Below are 20532 nucleotides of genomic sequence, written 5' to 3'. Positions count from 1 at the left end.
TGTGCAGATAGTTGGTAAAAGATCTTTCTGGGTGTGTCTGTGAGGGTGTTTCCAGAAGAGAATAATTTCCAGATAATAAGCATTTGATTCAGTAGACTTTGTAAAGCAGACCCACCCTCACCAATGTGGGTGAGCCTTATCCAATCTGCTTAGGGCCCCAACAGGACAAAAAAATGAAGAAGGAGGAAATTCCCTTTCTCTCTTGAGCTGGGACTCCATCTTCTCCAGCCTTCATACATTGGATCTCCTGGTTCTCAGGCAGTTAGACTCTGGGACTGTACCAGCAGAACCTTGTTCTCAGGCCTTTGGACTTGGGCTAAATCATACCACCAGCTTTTCTGGGGCTCCACCTGGCAGATGGCAAATTACAGTCCTTCACGGCTTCCATAATTGTGTGAACCAATTCCTATAACGAATCTCCTCGTATACATATCTATTTATACATATCCTCTCGATTTTATTTTTCTGGAGAACTCTGACTGAATACACACGCCTTGGTCTTTCTGGTGATCAGCCTCCATCTTGAAGCTGTCTGAGCACTCCCAACCACCAGTCATCTCGTTAGCATACAGAAGACACTTTATCAATCTGGGGATTCCAAGGCTTTAGGACTGAGGACAAAAACCAAATGTTTGCTTTTTATAATCACAACACAGCAAAAGGGATTTTGTAGATGTGATCAAATTAAGGATGTTGCTACAGAGAAATCAGCTCGGATTGTCAGGGTGGGCCCAATGTAAGCATAAGTTTCCTATAAGGGAAAGAGGAACCAGGAGTGTGGGAATCAAAGAAGCAGACGTTGCGGAGATGTGAGGGAGAGGCCATAAGTTAAGGGGTGTGAGTAGCCTCTAGAAACTGAAAAAGGCAGGTATGAGTGTTTTTTCCTAATGCTTCCAAAGGGAGTACAATCTAGCCAACACCTTGATGGTAGCCCGGTGGAACCCACTGCAGACTTTTGACCTCCAGAACTGTAAAATAATCAATTCATATTCTTTTAAGCCATGAAATTTGCAGTAATATGTTACAACAGCAATAGAAACCTAATATAATCATCTAGAATCTTGTAACTAACACTGGAAGAGTAAGAAAAACAAACCCTCAGCTGCTTCTTTCAGGAAGAAAAGGAAACTGTCTCTAGTGTGTGTAATGGTGCTTTGAACGTTCCTACCCCACCCTCCCCCAATTCGTACGCTAGTTATCGACTGGCCAAGAGTACTGCACCAAACCGTAGTCCAAACCCTCATCCTCTTGACCAAGGTTCTTCCAATCTAGCCTGCCCTTTGCAAACCCTTATCCCCAGAAACGGATAGATCATGTTTTTCATGTTCCAATATGAAATCTGGGTTTCATATCACTAACTTGGGTCTTGATTTACAGTGAACAAGGCCCAGGGTCCATGTGTGTGTCACTGACTGTACATGTCAGTAACCTATGTACATATTCCTGTTACCACTGGGATTAAGATACCTGAACATCAGTTTGTAATTAAATTGAGCCTGGATCTGTCTGATTTCTTTTGTCACTGGAATTCAGACGCTAGCCAATTCTCTGAGGGTTTTGGTGGTGAGCATTTCACTGAGTTAACATATAAAATCATCATGTCACTTTCCTGCTTCACACTTGAATCATTTTGCATCGTTCTAAGGTAAACTGTAAAATTGATCATGGAGCCTTACAAGCCTGCATGATCTAGGTCTTGCCTGGTTCCTCAACTTCCTCTGGCTCCACTTTCTCTGTGTTTTTTTAATGTACCAACCACACTGACCTTTCTTTCCCACTCATGCAATAAGTCTCCTCAACTCAGGGCCATTGCACGTTCGGTTTTCTCTGTCTGCAGTGTCCTTCCCCTACACACTTCCTCTTTGCCATTATTGTTTCTGGTTTACTCCTTTACACTTCAATTTTCTAAGGAAAGCCTTCCATTATTATTCAAACATTAGGCTGTCTAGTTATAGTCTCTTTGTGTACCCCATACTTTTCCTTTGAGGCATTGATTCCAGTTGTAATTAATCAATTATTTGACTTTACTGCTTGCTCCATTTGAGAAACACAGGCAATGTATTTGTCTTAGTCTTTTATTTGCAGCAATTAGTAGAATACCTGGCAGCTATATGCATTCAATACATGCAGGTCATTTATCCTTTTTTTTTGGTGTCCTTGTCACTAAAACTTTAAGCTGGTGTAGGCCCAATCTAAGTTATGACATTTATTACTGGAAAAGTGGGCCTTACATTTCTTTTCATCGTGAGGCCTCAATTTCCTCTGTTAATTATCTCATCATGACATCCCATTATGGTAACCACTAAGCAATGCTCTCTTTTTGCAATTATAATTTGAAATGACAGAAAAAAATTGAAATAGAGGCCAAAAAATCTTTGAAAGCTTCATGGGGGATGACCCAGCTCACACAGTTTTAAAACACACTTACACCAATCTTTTCTCCAGTCGAGATTATTTCTTTTCTGTATATTTACGTAATGAATAAACGCCTTTTTCTCCTCCTAAGACTATTCTACATATAAGAAATCTTTTATTTTAGCAAGGGATTGAAACGAGCACATCTGTGAATGCCTTCTCTGTAGGGAATGTTGTTATCACAAAAGGAACTCTGGCTTCGTAGAAGAGGACTTTTGGGTTTCCACATGTACCATGTTTTCTGTATACCAAAAGTGTTATTTCAAACAGCCATTTTCTTCCCTCTTCAAACTCTTGGTTTCTGGAGTTATGTCAAACATTTGGAACTAAGTTGAAAAAACCTTAAGATTAGCTAATTTTAATATAAAATCATTTTTAATTAGGTGATGATATCTTTTGTTATAGTACAAGGAACCCTCAAAGCATGTTTCTTATAGGACCATTGGCAAATTAGTAAACAATGTCATTAAAAAAAAACAGAAAGCTTTCTAAAAGAATGTTTTTCTAGGTCTGGAGCCAGCGTTGATAGTGATGAAAGTAAATTTCCCCGGCCAACTGTTTCATTGCTTAATTTGCCGTATAATTAAAATATATTTCTTTGTATTTAATCTACTCTTCCTCTACCACACGCTCAGGCATTTTTCTTATTTATGTTATTTAATCTAATAAGAGTAATTGCTATCTTTTCTCTATACTAGATATTAATGGCAGTTTGGGGAAATTTTTATCGGAATGACATGTCATTGTTCTCCATCCAGTGGAAATCATTCTGGGTTTCCTTCCAGACTTGAAATATGGCATATAGTTTACTTTATTCCATTTCATATAGAGCTTGAAAAGAGAGATTGCATTTTTAACTATTTATGTATATTCATGCTGCAGTTCCCTTCTGATACTCAAGATATAACTCACAGCATATGATTGAAGGACACCGCCGACTAGTTAGGCCTCAGATGAAATAATGTAGGTGTTTGCTGTTTTTCCATTGAGTCGGGACACCTCCTGATACTCAAATAGAAAGATGTAAATTCAAATATCTTACTTTTTAAAAAATATAACTAAGTTTAGTTTATTATATAAAGGATCTCAACAAGGTGTATCTTTAACAACGTTATATCTTTCTGCCCCATTAGAATGTCACTAATCCTTAGTGCTTTGTTTATGAGGTTTAGCATTTCTGAAAATCACAGGAAGCAAACTGGAATGGGAGAGGGAGAAAAAAAATATCTAGCATTTATACATCCTAAATTCTTCTCAAATCTGAAAGAACTTTAGATGGCTCTTTGAAAGAGACTTTTTTGTTTTTTAATTAATGCCTGAACTTGATTTCTATTTCTAGCAAGCTCAAGGAATTCTTCCATATGGAAGCATGATCAAATATTGCCAGTATGCAGTATGGTTTTAAAAACTGCAAGTGAAAAACCACAAGCCCCTGGATAAATGATTCTGAATTTTAAAAGAACCACACTTGGAGAAATGTTCATTAATTCCTATTGGAATTATTTTCAAGGGATGTTCCCTGGTAGCATGTTCCCTTTCTAATTCTGCTGGTCATCCCTTTCATACAGAACTGATCCTCTAACGACCAAGTTATAATTCATTGGCACCAACTAGTATTTAACCACACTCATCAAACAACGAATGCATAGCTTGCATGAATCAATGATTTCTAAATGACATGTATATACAAATTCTGTGCAATTCACCAGCAATCAGAATGTGGTTTTCCTTTTTTTTTTTTTTTTCCTTCCCTGGACATGTAGAACTTCAAGTAAACCTCCAGCACCGCTTTTGAGAGAATCAGGAATTCACTTCCAGCTTTGTCTGAATTAACTGTCATGGCTCCGCTATTCCGCTGGTAATTAAAACCAAAAGGAAGGGAGCTGAATCCATCCTCTTGGAGGCTGCCATCTTGTTTTGCCTCACCTGGCACCCCCTCACCTGTCTCACCAAACAGCCCCTATTGAATTCACCAAAGTCTTTGCACTAATTCCTTCACCTGCTTGGTTTGATTCAGCCTCAATTTTGTGATATGATCCAAAGCAAAAGTACAAATGGCTTTTGAATGCGTATAATTATCATTTCAACTTTAATTTGAATTTTTTAATCCAATTAATATAAAGGAGAAGGTGAATTTCACACTGTTGAAAGGAAAATTGTTTCTAATTATTAAGGTTTGTGAAAAATTGCAATTCACTTTTATCCATAAACATAAGAAAGAATTTCATATATATATTCTGTCCTGCACTAAAATATTTCAATGCTGGCTGCAGGTCTTGAACTTCCCTTTAATTCAGTTTTGTGTTGAAAAATATTAGAGGGAAATTGGTGAGGAAAGGCATTTTTACAAGAAGCTCTGTATCCATTTCTTTTGGACTCTTCATCAGCACAGAGCATGGAGCTATGCCACGTGGATAAGCACTAGTGGAAGGATTTATGAAATGTAGGATGTTGGACTATATGGAAATTTAGAGACCTGTTTTTAAATTCTTTTATTTAATGTCTTCTTAATTTACAGTCAGGGGCTTTGGACTGATTTCTAACTTGGTTTACGGCATTTTTAAAGTTTCAGTACAGAGCAAGGATTCTGAGTATCTTTAGTTGTAAACATGACAAGTATAGACTTTCTGAATTCAGCGAAGTGTGGAAATCATAGGGCAATAAATTACTACTAAGTAGCTGGATTAAAAAAAAAACATACACAACAAAGCTAAACACTGCATCACCGAATCCTACTGTGATCATTTCTTTTTTCTTTTCTTTCTTTTTTTTTGGAATAATATATGTGCAATCATTCTCCCCAGAACTATCACAGCTTGAGTTGAAATAATTGCTCTAATTTGTATGGCAAAAAAAAAAAAAGCACCCTCATTTGTGCTGATAAAATGCAACTCATGGCAACTCCAATCCTGTGGATTTAATGTGATTCAAAAAGCTGTCTGCAATAAAGGAATATATTAGAGATGCTAAAAGCTGATACCATTTTGTTTTTGTTAAGTTTTGGAACAATTTATCTGATGGAATAGAATGTGCACTAGATTTTCTGATAAGTAATTTTCTACTCACCTAAATTTATTTCGAGGTCCAGAAACTAGTCTGTGAAGACTCATCAATGATTGGAGTACTTATGAACTTCTGTTATTGCATCTTGTATGTAATTACACTTTGCATAGCCCTCTTGCAAATCGCAATGTAAAGTTATGGGAAGATGAAAAATAAAGGGGCTGGTTTGTGTGACTAAAGCAAGATATTTCCATGTGGTCTAAATCAGTTTAAGACTTACTCGAAGGACACTCCAAGAACAGAAACCACAGAGAAGCACTAACATCCATAGTAAAAACCTGAAATAGCTTAAACAATGCTGGGATTTCAGGTTCTCAGGGCCTATGAGGTGTATAAGCCCTTTTATCCTCCCAGAAGCCCTGTTAGTCTGGGAAGGCATTTAAGATTGTCAGGACTTTGAAAAGACAAATGGTTCCAATCATCTTCTAATTCAATTCTATCCTGACTTTCCATTCAAATAGTTGCTGTTTCAACTGCTCCTTCCCCTGGCTCATCGAGTTCCTCTTGCAATGTTTTCTCCCCATACCTCCTATCTCTTTATAACATTGTATGTTACCAACTTTATGCATGTTGTTGATACCGTGTCTTTCCCACTAGACTAAGCTCTGGGCAGGGGTTTTGTATCTTTGTTCCCCTGTGCCCAGATCAACTCTGGCTGTGTTTGATAAACAGCAACAGTTAGTGTTTGGTCAAGTGAATGGGCAGTTGCTGTGACCACAGACCAGTGGAGGCCAGCGTTTTGATGTGAATTTAGTACTCAGGCTGCCAAATCCTGAAAGCTAGTGGTTCACTGGGAAACCCCAGAGCAGTGGATATGGGGTGGAAAAGGAGCCCTAAGTGATGGGCTGCCCAGGGGAGGGACAATCCAAGAGGCAGCGGTGTTTGTCACCAGAGGGTGCCCAGGGGACAAAGCCCACCCTGTCTGATAGGCCCACCTTCTGTGATCTCTCCTGGAAAGGTAAGTTGGGGAGAGCCCCTCCAGCTGGGAAAAGGGAGAGCCCCATTCTTGCCAGCTCACTGCTCTGCCCACGGAGCTTCTGCACCGTCCTGGTCCTCCCAGTTCTGCCTCCAGGTCTGCCATGATTGTACAGGCGTCTTTGAACCTTTCCCAGCATGCATTCCTCTGTATCATTGCATCTGGTTTTGTTGTTGGTGTTTGTCTTTTAAAGAGCCTGTGGGAAGAAAGCAAGGCAGGTACTGTATCCATTGTAGAGTAGACAACTGAGGTGCATACCAAAGGGGACCGGCCCCTGTGGCTCATTCTGGCTGTGACTCCAGCCTGTCCCATCTGACAATGCTGTTGTCTCAATCGCTGCACACAGTAAGCACTAAAACTGACTTATGACACGTGATCTTCTATTAGCATGGTTGGGAATACCCAAATATTGAGAGGTAACTTTCCGTTTTCTTCTGATTAAATAATCTGTTTTTAAAAAGGAGCAAAAGACAGAAAAACATCATTATCGTCATCACCACCATCATGAAACTCTTAACTTTAATTCAGACATTTGAGAGAAAACATAATTACCATTTTGTTGACATACACGAGATAGCTGACCTTATACGACCTTAGACAATTTTGTAGTCTGATTTTTCGATTAATTTTGTATCACACATTCACTCCAATGTGGGAAAAATTAACATTTTTGATGACTGTATATTATTGCAAATGATGAATTCAGTATATTTGACTTACACCCCTACCTTGGGGAACTATTATTAAAATTTTATTACCTGACTCTTTGACTATTTATTTCTTCAGGATAGATTCCTCAAAACAATTCTGCAATAAATTCTAATATACTTTTGTCACTGAAGATGTTTTTAACAAATTTTCTCTAGTCACTGTTTTAGTTGTACCCCACAGGTTTAAATATGAACGATTTTTATTATCACTCAAGTCAGGATATTCTCGAATTTCCCTTTTGATGTCTTATTTTACTCATGGCTTATTTGAAGTACGGTTCTTTATATCCAAACATGTAAGGAATTTTAGTTAACCTAGATATTGACTCAGCTTAACTGCATTGTAGTCAGAGAACATATGTTGCATGTTTTAAACTCTTTCAAATTGTTTTATGGCCCAGTAGATGGTGAATTTTTAAATGTTTAGTACATATTTGAATGAGTACACATAAATCAGTGTAGTTTCTGTATATAACAGGAAAGCCTGTTAGTCATATGTTTCAAATATTTTATTTTTGATTCATTTTGCCTGTTCAGTTGATTATAGAAAGACAGCTATTAACATATCCAACTATAATTGTGGGTGTGCCATTTTATCCTTTAATTCTATCAAGTTTTGCTTTAAAATTTTAAGGCTAAGTTATTAGATGCATAGAAATTTGGAACTGCTTTCTCTTCTGATAGGGCTAGGACTAGGATGAGTCAATTTTGCACCTAGGGCACAAAATTTAAGGAGGTGCTCACACTCAGAGTCACCCCACTGCAGGGTTGGCACTTGAGAGTGAGTTCCTCCTTAAATGTGCTTGCGTGCCTCATTTGCCTCACTCTCATCGTAGCCGTCTTCTGGTAAACTAAAATTTTATCATAATTCCTCTTTGCTCCTTTCTATCTAGTGCTTTCTTTTTCCTTTCTAAAGTGCTTCTGATATATCTTCCTTTGTGTTTTTAATTTCTCCATTCTTTGATTGTAGGTGTGTTTATACAAAGCTTTGTCTTCAGCCTGATAATCTTTGCCTTGTAACTGTAGTATAAACTCATTTCAGTCAATATATTTATTCATATCTCAGGGTTTCAATTTACCATCTTATTATTGGTTTGCTATTTATATTACCTGTTCTATCTTCCCATTTCTGTTCTGTCTTGTCTTCATTTGTATTTTTCTATCATTTTGTTACTTCCTTGACTAGCTTAGCAGTTATGCTGTCAGTCTTAGTTGTTCCTTTGATGGAACATGTCTTTTTCTCCATCTACTTTCGCTGTTTCCCTTTTGACTCTGTTTTTCAGCAGTAGTTGTACTTTTCTTTCTATTTATCTTGCATGGGCTTTATTGGACTTGTTAGATTTGTGCTATGATATCCTTTGCTATCTTTTCAAATATTGCTTCTGCTCTGATCTCACTCCTCCGACTCTAGGACTTCAATTTATATGTATGAGATCTTTTCTGTATTTTTCATCATTTGTTTCTCTGTGCTTCGTTCTGGAATATAGGTGAAGAGAAATTAATCAGGTACATGGACTGCACTTTGAAAACTGCTTTCCTGTAGTGCTACCCTTCAAAATCCAATCAGCTATCCCTTCTTAATGGACGATACATCCTGGTTGTTTTCCTTCTGAGCCCTGTGCATCTGTAGAACACTCTTCATCTTCTCAGTCTCTGGGTAGCCTCCTTCATCATGAGCAGACACCGCTGGGAAAACCCAAGGACTAAGGTTCGTCTCCCTGGATTTTCTTCTTCTTGGGAGTCTCAACTATATAATTGCTTGCCATCTCTTTAACTCGACTTCGCCTTAATATATACATTTTAAATATTGTCTTGCTTTTCTAGTTGTTCTTTTGGGGAGGCCTGTTCAAATTCCCTGCTCTGCTAATACTGGAAGCAGATCTTCCTCTATCTCGTTTTGTAGAAAGGTTTTGCTGTCATCTTTAATGCAAGAGTAATCTGAAAGCTAAATGTGATTCTTTAAACATTTTTTTTAGGCATTTAAAATATGCATGGCTTTAAATAGTTAGCAAATGTTCATTCTGGACATTTGTGTAACGCAGGATGCACATCATGTCCTTGGTTAAATTTGTAAGTATTAATAAATAAAATGCCGTAATTTAATTTTTTTCTATTGGGCAATTCCTAAAATACAGAACAAACAAGCAAACCACTGTTGAACAGTAACATTTTTAAAGTTGGCATAGGGTTTGAGAGATGCCTCCTTTTTCTGTTTGTGTAAAACTTCCATATATTTTCTCAGACCATTATGCAAGTGGACTCTCAGAGAACTCCGAGGTGGTGCTCATATGCCTCCTAGCTAAGGAGTGCTCTCACTTCCTTGTCATAGATAGCACTCAGATTCTGATGAAAGCTCCGAATCTCTTTAAAAAAGAGAGAGAGAGAGAAAAAGAGAGAGATATACAACCCAAAATTCAATACAGTTTCAGGGATTCAGAGGGTAAGGCCTATTCATGACCCCAGGTTAAAAATTCCTGACCTTGTTTGAATAGTCCGGGAAAATTTTCATTTTCATCCAAATTCTTCAAATATTTTCATTTGCTTCCTTGGGAGACTCCGACTGTGAATGTATATACATACGCCCTACGTGTCCACATATAAAGAAGCATTGCTTGAATTTCTTTCACTTTGCTGCTGTAAATGCAGCCAAATGGTCTGAAATCAGCTATTTCAGAAATCCACTTTCATAAACACAAAAAAGGCATATATATGAGCAAAATAAAGCCTGAGAGTATATATTTTCATTTACAAGTATGATTAGTAATAAACATTTTTAAAATTACATGCACACATATTCAAAACTGAAATAATATTATTTAAGAAAAAACTTTTTATTTATTCCTAAGGGCTTTATTTTATTTTTGTATGATCTTATATCATGCCACTTTTTATGATTAGTGTCTGTATTTATAGAACACGAGAAAGGTTAAGTTAAAAAAATGACTTTAAGGATTTCTTTATTTCATTACCTTGAACAGTTGAAAAGGTTTTCCTGCTGAGAAACAACTTAATTGGAAAATTTTACAAATATAACAAAAAGATATAACGATTTTTTAGATTAATTTCTATCATGATGCCTACAACATCAGGAAAGTGATGCCCTATTATAATTTAAATTGTATTAATTTTGCTATTTTTGGTTTTTCTTTCAAGATTGAATGACTTTAATTCTAAGCTAATAAAAATTGCTAGTTTAACTATGGAATAACTGAAATACAGCGAAGCCTTATTAACTTAGAGTCTATTAATGCAGTATTTGAGATAATTTGAATAGCAAGAGTGCTATTTACACAATTTATGGATTGAACAATATTCGCAAGTAAGTTAAGTATAAACAAGATTTTATAGGGACTATTTACCATTTTAAGTGAAGGTATTTTCAGTCACATTAACAACATCAATTTACTGAGTTAATTTGGGAAGATTTTTATCTCTACATTACTGAAGACCCATTAGATCCTCCGCTCTGCCATGCTTTATTAGCATAGTCTCTTCTGCCGTCATTATGGGATAGAAAGGCTCTTCTTATTAATATTCCAGAATTTCTTCTTCTCTTCCTATAAGGGGCCATACCCCTATTCTTCCAAATGAGTGTGCAAAGCAGTCTTCTACCTGCACTGTGTTTGGGAGTCTAATATTCGACCTAATGCCAAATACGACAAATGACCAAAACAACCAGGTAAAATCTAAGAAATAAATAGCATTTATTTACAATAAATATAAATTTACACTTATATGTGATCATGTGGAAACCAAAACCAATTAAAAAAATCATTAGTTAATCCAATTAGGGAATAAAACTATCTCAGCTGTATTTACTTATATGAATGGGGAAGCTAGAACAAGGTGACTACGAACTGAGGGTAGAGGCTTGCAGGGTCCTACCGGGCTCCCTTCTAAGCTATTATTAAGGATTTTTAAATCTCATCGATGTCACATCAGCTATATAATCCACTGACTATATAAAAATTCATGGATCATTAAAAGTTCCAGGCAATGGAAAAAGACCAGTTAAAAAAAATCCAAACAAATTAAGAATAATAAAGGAAGAGATAAGATAACTATTTAGAAAATAAGATAATTGACCACAAAGACTGTCTTAAAAGAATATAAGCAAAAAAGTATTAGACTGACATAGTGTTTTAATTTTGGTGAATAAAAGGTCAACATAAAGAAAAAAAGAAAGTGTTTATCTTAATACATGTTGTTACCAATAAGTAGTAGATTAACATGCTCAATAATAAAATTATAAGGTAACTAGGAATAACTAAAAATTAGCAAAAAATGTATTCATATACATAAAGGACTCACCAGCAGACCTAAAAAATGGGGACATGGGTCACTTTTCCATACAGGAAAACTCTGTAATGGAAATAAGTCAATTTTGTACAAACCAATTTTTAAATTGAATGCTAGTCCAGTAAATTTTAATGTTAATATTATTTATTGCTCATGCTTGCACACTTACATTGTATTTATTCACTAGTTCATTCAAAAAATGTTTATTGAGCACATTCCATGTGCCAGTCACTCCTCTGCGTGCAGAGGACCCACTGATTAACGAGATAGGCAAGTGTTCTTGCTTATACAGGTGTGTAAGTCCGCAAACCACCACCTGGGTAAGTCCGCAAACCACCAACAGTGAAAAAATAAACCAGAAAACAAGCACGAAAACGATCAGATGTGCTAAGTGCTATGTCAGGAACTACCATCCTCTGATGTGATAGAAACTGGGATTGCTTTCAGTTGGAGGACGGGGATCAGAGGGACCTGCAAGTGAGATGTTCCAGGATTTGTCATTGAGATCTCAACTCAGATTCTTGGCACAGTCAAGGGGATAGTGAGAATGGATAGACTGGTGATGTATTTTGAGGATCAATGGAAATTGATGGTTTATAAGTGGATCATGAGAAAAAAGAAGTCAAGGAAAACTTGTAAGATTTTATCCTGTGAAAATGGGTAGGTAGTGCTTATGCTAGATAGAACACCTCATTTAATAGAAAAGGGTGCACCTAAATCCCTCTACAGGCACAGCCCCATTGCTCTTCTCCCCTTTGCAAAGACCTTCTAGAAAGAGTTGTGCATTTACTTGCTTCCAATACATTCTCATACCTCTCTCTTTTGAACCAGCTATGTCTCCATTGGCACTGTTCTGGTTAAGGTCAGGAGAATCCCCTCCAGTGCCAAATCCATAGGTCAAGTCTCACTTGTTGGCAATGGATACGGTTGGCCACACCTTCCTTCCTGAAACCCTTTTCACTTGGCTTTCAAGATTCTACTGCTCCAGATTTTCTCTTACTACACTGACACTAGGAAGGGAAAGTTTGTAGAAGAGTCAAAAAAAAAAAAAAAGGGAAGCAGAACCATGTGTTTGAGAGAAAGACAGATTTCTAAAATATGTGTGCGTGTGTGTGTGGTGTGACAATTAAGTTCATGAACTTGTTGCAACGATGTTGCTAACCTTTTTTGATACCAGAGGGGTGAATTGGTACCAATTGGCAAACAGTTAACCAAGTTTACTATTTGGAAATGCTGAAAAGGCTGTGTGAAAAAGTTAGACACCCTGAACTTTTCGCCAACAATTCATGGCTCTTGCATCACGACAATGCACCAGCTCATACGGCACTGTCTGTGAGGGAACTTTTAGTCGGTCAACAAATAACTGTATTGGAATACCCTTCCTACTCACCTGATCTGGCCCCCAATGACTTCTTTCTTTACCCGAAGAGAAAGAAAATATTGAAAGGAAGACATTTTGATGACATTCAGTACATCAAGGGTAATACGCCGGCTGCTCTGATGGCCATTCCAGAAAAAGAGTTCCAAAATTGCTTTGAAGGGTGGACTAGGCCCTGGTGTTGGGTACATAGCTTCCCAACGAGAGTACTTTGAAAGTGACTGTAGTGATATTCAGCAGTGCGGCACGTAGAACTTTTTCTAGGATGAGTTTGCGAACTTAGTTGTCTGATCTCATACCTTCCCTCTGAATGAATAGGTTTGGGAGGATGGTACGTATTTTTTTCCATAAAAAATTGTAAAGGTATGTTTATAGCCCAGAATGTGGTCTACCTAGGTGAATGTTCCATGTGAACTTGAAAGATGTATTCTGCTGTTGTTGGATGAAGTAATCTGTAAATGTCCATTCGATCAAGTTGATTGATGGAGTTGTTGAGTTAAACTACGCCCTTACTGATTTTCTGCCTGCTGGACCTGTCCATTTCTGATAGCAGGGTGTCGAAGTCTCCAACATAATACTGGATTTATCTGTTTCTCCTTGCAGTTCTATCAGATTTTACCTCACATGTTTTGATGCTCTGTTGTCAGGCACACACACATTAAGGACTGTGTTTTTTGGATAATGGATCACTTTATCATTATGTAATATCCCTGAAACTTGAAATCTGCTCTGCCTGAAATTAATATAGATACTCCTGTTTGCTTTTGATTAGTGTTAGCGTGGTATATTTTTTTTATCTATTTACTTTTAATCTGTCTATATATATCTTTATATTTAAAGTGGATTTCTTGTAGATAACGTGCAACTAGTCTTGTTTTTTGATCCATTCTGACAATCTGTTTGATTTGAACATGTAGACCATTGGCATTCAAAGTGATTATTGATACGGTTGGAATAACACTTACCGTATTTGTTGCTGTGTTCTATTTTTCATTCTTGTTTATTGTTCTTAGTTTTGTCTTCCATTCTTTTTCTGCCTTTTGTGGTTTTAACTGAGTGTTTTCTCTCTTCTCTTAACACACCCACCATATTACTTTAAAAAACTTTTTTAGTGGTTGCCCTAGAATTTGCAATATACATTTACAACTAATTCTAGTTCATTTTCAAATAGCACTATACTGCTTCACGGGTAGTTGCAAGTAGCTTATAATGAACAAATATTCCTAAGTCCTTCCTCCTGACCCTTATATATATATAAGTGTGTGTGTGTGCGTATGTGTGTGTACACAAACACATTCTTGATATTACTATTTGGAATACAGTTGGATAGATCATCTGTCAATTTAGAAGAAGTGAAATACATTTTATTTTCCTTTCCTTTCTTTCCAAAGATCTGACTTTCTGATCTACATCATTTTCTTTCTCTCTAAAGAATTCTTTCAATATGTCTATTGGCAACTAATTCTTTCAATTTTTGTTTGTCTGAGAAAGTATTTCTCTCTGAGTTTTGAAGAATTATTTTACAGAGGACAGAATTCTTGACTGGTGTTTTCCGCCCCTCCCCCTGCCAATACTTTAAATATTCACACTACTCTTGTTTGCGTGGTTTCTGAGGAAAAGTTGGTATAATTTTTATCTTTGGTCTATAGGTAAGGTGTTTTTTTCCCCTCTAGTTTCTTTCAGATTGTTTTATTTATCTTCAATTTTCTGTAGTTTGAAAATGATATGACTAAGTTCAGCTTTTTGGAGGGATTTATCCTGTTTGCTGGTGGCTGAACCTCATGGATCTGTGGTTTTGTGTCTAACATTAATTTGGGGGAAATTTTCAATCATTGTTGAATATGTTGTTTTAAATATGTTGTTTGAATCATTGTTGTTTTAAATATTCTTCTGTTCTTTTCTCTCTTTCTTCTCCTCTGGTATTCCCATTATACGTATGTTGTACCTTTTGTAGTTGTCTCATAGTTCTTGGATATTCTTGTTTCTTTTCCCTTTAGTCTTTATTCTCTTTCCTTTCCTGTTCTGAAAGTTTCTATTGAAATATTCTCAAGCCCAGAGAGTCACATACAATCTACCAATAAGCCCATCAAAGGCATTCTTCATTTCTGTTACAATATTTTTGATTTCTAGCATGTCTTTTTGGTTCCTTCTTAGGATTTCATCTCTCTGCTGATATTGCCCATCTGTTCCTATATACTGCCTACTCATCAGAGCCCTTGGCATATTAATCATAGTTCTTGTTTTTCCAATTCCCAAACTTATAATTCCAACATCCTTGCTATATATGAGTCTGGTTCTGATGGTTGCCTTGTCTCTTCAAAGTGTGATTTTTCACCTTTTAGGGTGCCTTGGTAGTCCGACATGATGTACTTTTTCTTGGTAGTCAGACATGATGCACTGTGTAAATAGAACTGGTATAAAAGGCCTTTAGTAATGTGGTGGTAAATGTTGGGGGAGGGCAATCTTTCCGTAGTCATTTCTTTTAATCCTCAGTCTTTTAGTGAATCTGTGCTTCTGGGTCACAATGAAAGTCATCATTTACATAAGTACAACCTACAGCTCTTCAATAATGGCCCTGTGCATAGCAAGGGAGGATAGCCCAGGTGAGGAAGGGAGACCTGATGTATTCAAAATGGGATGGGATCACATGTGGAAAGAGAGGAATTGGCAAAACAATTCTGAAAAAGAACATAGTTGAAGGAGAATACTATCTTAGTCAAGATTTTCTGTAACGCAGCAGTCATCAAAAAAGTGTGGTTTCGATGAACAAGTAGGCTGTCAATGGGACAGTATAAAGAATCTAGAGATAAACCAACCCAAGTATAGTGAACTGATTTTTGATGAAAGCTAAAAGACAATTCAGTGAAAAAGGATAATTTTGAAATTGAAATAATTTTGCATCCTTATTCAAAAGAATGAACCATAACCTAAACCTAACACCTTATATAAAAATTAAGTAAAAATAAATCATATACCTAACTGTAAAGTATAAAACTTTTGAACTTCTTAGCAGAAAATTTTTGTGAGCTTGAGTTGTGCAAAGAGATTTTAGATACTACACCAAAAGCACAGTCCATAAAAGGAAAAAAAAGTTAAATTTGACATTATCAAAATTTAAAAATTTTTCTTGTGAAGCTAGCAGTAAGAGCATGAAAAGACAAGCCCCAGATTAGGAAAAAATGTTGGCAAATCAAATTTCTGACAAAGGACTTGCATCTTTTGTATACAGAACTCTCAAAACTGAAAACAAAAACAAAACAAAACAAAACAAAAACCCAACTTAAAATTAGCCTATTTTTAAACACGACAAAAGTTCTAAACAGACACTTCCCCAAGGATATACAAATGGAGATTTAGAATATTAAAAATGTTCAACACATTATTCCTCAGGGAAATACAAATTAAACCACAATGTGATACACTACAAATCTATTAGAATGGTTAAAATTTTTAAAAGTAATGAAAATATCAATTGCTAGTGAGAATGCTATGCAATTAAAAATACTCTCTCATCCATTGCTTGTAGGAATACAAAATGGTACAGAGACTATGGAAAGAGTTTGGTGTGTTTTTTTGTTGTTGTTGTTTGTTTGTTTTTTTAATCAAGTTAAATATATGCTACTATATGACCTGGCATCCAGTGAACTTGCTGGCCAATTGTTGATCAGATAGTTACTTGGTGGTGGAATTCAGAACTAGAACTCAAGGCAGCTGCAAGATGATGGAAAGGAGGAAGAAAAAAAAAGCAGGATGGACCACTTAGTCATAAGTAGGCAACCTTTAAACAAAGTATTATAATCAAAAGAAGTGCTGATGACACATGCTTATTTATCCAGTGAAACAATAATAATCTGGTATTTTGTTGACACTAAGTTTTCTTAACTAGCAACGTAAGTGAGTGCTGTCTTCTGATGCCAGCGCTGAGTTTCCCCTCAAAATTTAAGAAGAACACAAGAAAGAGTAAAGAAAATAAGAAAAAGATGAGAAGAGAAGCACTTTGGAGCTGCCTATGAAATAACAGAATTTTTAGTTTGGAAAAGATCTAATTATTTATTCCATAGGTAAAAAAGAAAAAAGAATCTGTCATCCCAATTTTTGAGAGTTCAAAGAAAATACGCTAAATCTACTGCATCAGAATCTCTAAAAATGAGACACAGGAATTTTAATTCTAAAAAGCTTCTGTGATTCTGATGCAAGACAGGATTGGGAACCCACTGATTACAAAGATGTCACACAGTGGGGAAACTGGAGAGCCCAGGGCAATGCAATGCCACCGCTGGCTCACTGGTCAACTGTTAGCGGACGCCTTAAGGGTAGAGACAGAACTCGAAAAAGGCAGCTGTGAAACGATGAAATCTGTGTTGGGACTGGCAGATAATGGTTGAATATTTCCAGGTCTGGTCGTCTCCTGGCAGCGTGCCTTTACATAAATGATTTAACCTCATTGAGCCTACACATGCTCATAGGTTAGATGGAGATATACCAATCTTGCAATCATGCATTAGTATGAACTTTTGTAAAGTTGTTAAGTACCCTCCCTCTACTTTACAAGATAATGCTTCGGAAATTTTATATTATCATTATCACAACCACCATTTTATATTATCATTACCCTAACAACCATTATCATCCATATTTTCTTATTACCAATCTGAAACTGGTCACATTCGCAAAAATAAAATAATCTAGAGTGAAACTCATCAGAGAATGTTGTATAAGGATGTCATATGCCTCTTCCTGCCCATGGAGTGGTTCTTTTTACTTACAGAACACAGATGTTCAAACTTGGGGCAAGAGGAAGAGTCAGAGCTTTCTCCATGTATGTCTTTCTCTTTTCTGTTTAACCAAAATATCTTTCTTGTCCCTCATAACTGTAACTACCCACTCAAAATACTGAAAATGGATATGACTACATTGGGCTAAGTCAGCAGTGTATTTTAATCATCACTTTCTTTCGTTTCTAAACTAATTATGTCACAGTAATTAATTATAGTAAAGCATTAAATATTTGATGAGTAAGGGTATCTTTTATTGCTCAAAGTACTGTTTTACTTAGTGTTTTATTGAACTGAGTGACTTCAGGACTTCAAATTCATCCCCCTTGCCACCAAATAATTTGTTTTTATTATGAAATTATCTTGACAATTATAAAACATATAAGAATGATGTCAAATTTAATGTGTGCAATTTGATACAGTATTATACCTACTTTTATGTTGCTGCTATGGTTTTTTTGGAATAATGTATCCTATTGCTTAGTTTAAATATTGGCATTATAAAGCACTTATATTGTTTAGATGTAATAAATGACAGTTTTATCTTGTTTCAGCACTTTTCTTAGTAATTATAAGACATTTCAAATTAAGTATTGTGCTTGAATTCTTTAACATTGGTTAGTAGATTTTTAAATTTGAAATTTTATTCTATATCATCTTTTCAATACGTTCTGTGAGATATTATAATGATTTAAATGTGAATAGTCATTAAATTTAGTGATTATTTTTCACAGTTTCTACTCCATCAGATGGACTAGAATGAACTCCGTGATACCGTAATTCAGTTTAGAATACTTCTGTAAAATTTCCAGAAGCATTATTTAATTTGTATAAGACTTGCTCATAATTAAAATGTAGATAATTACAGAAAATAGAGACATGACAAAGAGTTAAAGGTTCCATTAGTGCTTCTGGCACCTTATAAATCATCAACTAAAGAAAATGCTGGAAAATACCAACCTTGTAAAGTATTGATTTTCCCAATGTACTTCAGCCTCTCTATAAATAGTTTTCTTAAACATACAAATTAAGTGGGGTAGAAAGGAAAAGCAATCCTTGGTTTACTAGATCATATTGGAAAGAGTTTTGTAATTGCCTTCTTCCTAAGCCTTAACAGATACCAGAAGAATTCATTTATGATGAGCAAGACAACTCTAACACAGTTTCACAATTCATTAACTTAAATAGTTGATTTCCAAGAATTAACAAATTACTCAATTTTGTGTCAATTCACGATTGTCCTTTAATTTGTAAGACTCTTTTTAAGTCAATACCTTTATTTAGATGTCCTGAAACTGTTACTTTAATGAAATTAAATCATTGAAGTCAATGAATGTTAGAATAAAAATTTGTTTATATAAAATATAAAGTTGCCAAACACTAGCATTTTACATATTTCAGTAGGTATTTCATCCAAAAATATATGAAAGAATGAAGAAAAAAAGATAAATTACAGTAATAATTCTCAACATTTTAAAGTGCTATGTTACAATGAATGTGCTAATTAGCAATTCTAACAAATCACTATTTGTCTTCATCGAGACTTGAAGAGGAAAAACAAGGAATGGCAACATATACAATCTCCTCCAGCTCTGCTAACTCTGTGTCCGTCCTCTTGGGGAAGGAAAGATGGATGGGGAAACAGCAGGGTAAAGATACATGTTAAATTGAAAGAAATTAGGGAAAAATGAGAAGTAGAGACAAGGTGAAAGGAACTTTATGACTCATTTCTATCCAATCAGAAGAAGAAGAATAAATTCACGCACACCAAAAGAAAAGGATAGAATACCCTTTTATAGTACCGTATCCCTCTTCAACCCTCCTCCTCCAACTAGATACATATATGGTAGTCTATGTATCTATCTACATCTATCTATCTATCTATTTATCATCTGTGTATATATACTCTTTATGACTCAAGTCCTCTTTTTGCATGATTTTATATGTATAATAGAATTCATTATAGAATTCACACCTATGCAACATGTCATCTTACATCTTATTGGGGATTAAGTTTTGCCAAGACCAGAGGAAAGAAACTGAACATATTTTATTCTCTTCAATTAGAAATGAGACAGAAAATATTAACGTTGATTAGAGAAGGAAATGATCTCTAATCTTTGTGATTAACATTGAAACTAAGAGTTATTTATTGTACATTTATTTATTAGTGATATATATTCTCAAAAACTGCAGGACTTTTGAAAACGTGTTGCTGTATATTTATCTCAAAACGCATCTAAGTGTTTTTTTAATTGGTGTGTTTAATAGAAAAGTGATAAAATCAGACATATTAGGCTTGAATTCCTGCTTAGCTCTTGGCTGAGTAAATTTTTATGAAAGACTTGACCTGTCCGCGCTTCAGTTTTCTCACCTATAGAAGTATTCTTTTTGTATGATTGTTGTGTTAAATTAGACAATGTCAAGTCATTTGCATGATGTAAAAGATATAATTTTGAATAGTGCTTGCTACATTTGCCATCAGAATTCTCCAGGTTATACTTGTAAAAGTGCTATCATGACTTCAGATAACAAAAAATCTCCATCATTCCATAGCAGGGCTCATGGCAAGAGTCATTGGAACTGTTGTCTGTGCCTGCTATCTCTTCAAGGTCAAGGGAATTTCTAATGCATCTCACTGGCAGACATTTTTTCTGTACATTTTTAATTTGATTTCTTGGTCTCAGAACCCTGAGGTATAGCCAGCCCTCACTGTCACTTCCTATAGAGTCTTGGTCCATTACCTGTTCATAAGTCAGTGTTACAGCCTTGAGCCTAGATGGTGTTGAGATCACTGCCATATTCTCTCAAAGCATCTGTATCTTGTTGCATGGACACCATCATCTAAGTCTAGGGGTGAGATGCAGTAGGCATTTCCTCCATACTTTCTCCTCATATTGCCAAAACCCCTTCCAG

Source organism: Rhinolophus ferrumequinum, chromosome 20 (genome assembly GCF_004115265.2).
Source record: "Rhinolophus ferrumequinum isolate MPI-CBG mRhiFer1 chromosome 20, mRhiFer1_v1.p, whole genome shotgun sequence".
Classification (NCBI taxonomy): domain Eukaryota; kingdom Metazoa; phylum Chordata; class Mammalia; order Chiroptera; family Rhinolophidae; genus Rhinolophus; species Rhinolophus ferrumequinum.
Note: the sequence above shows the minus strand (reverse complement) of the source record.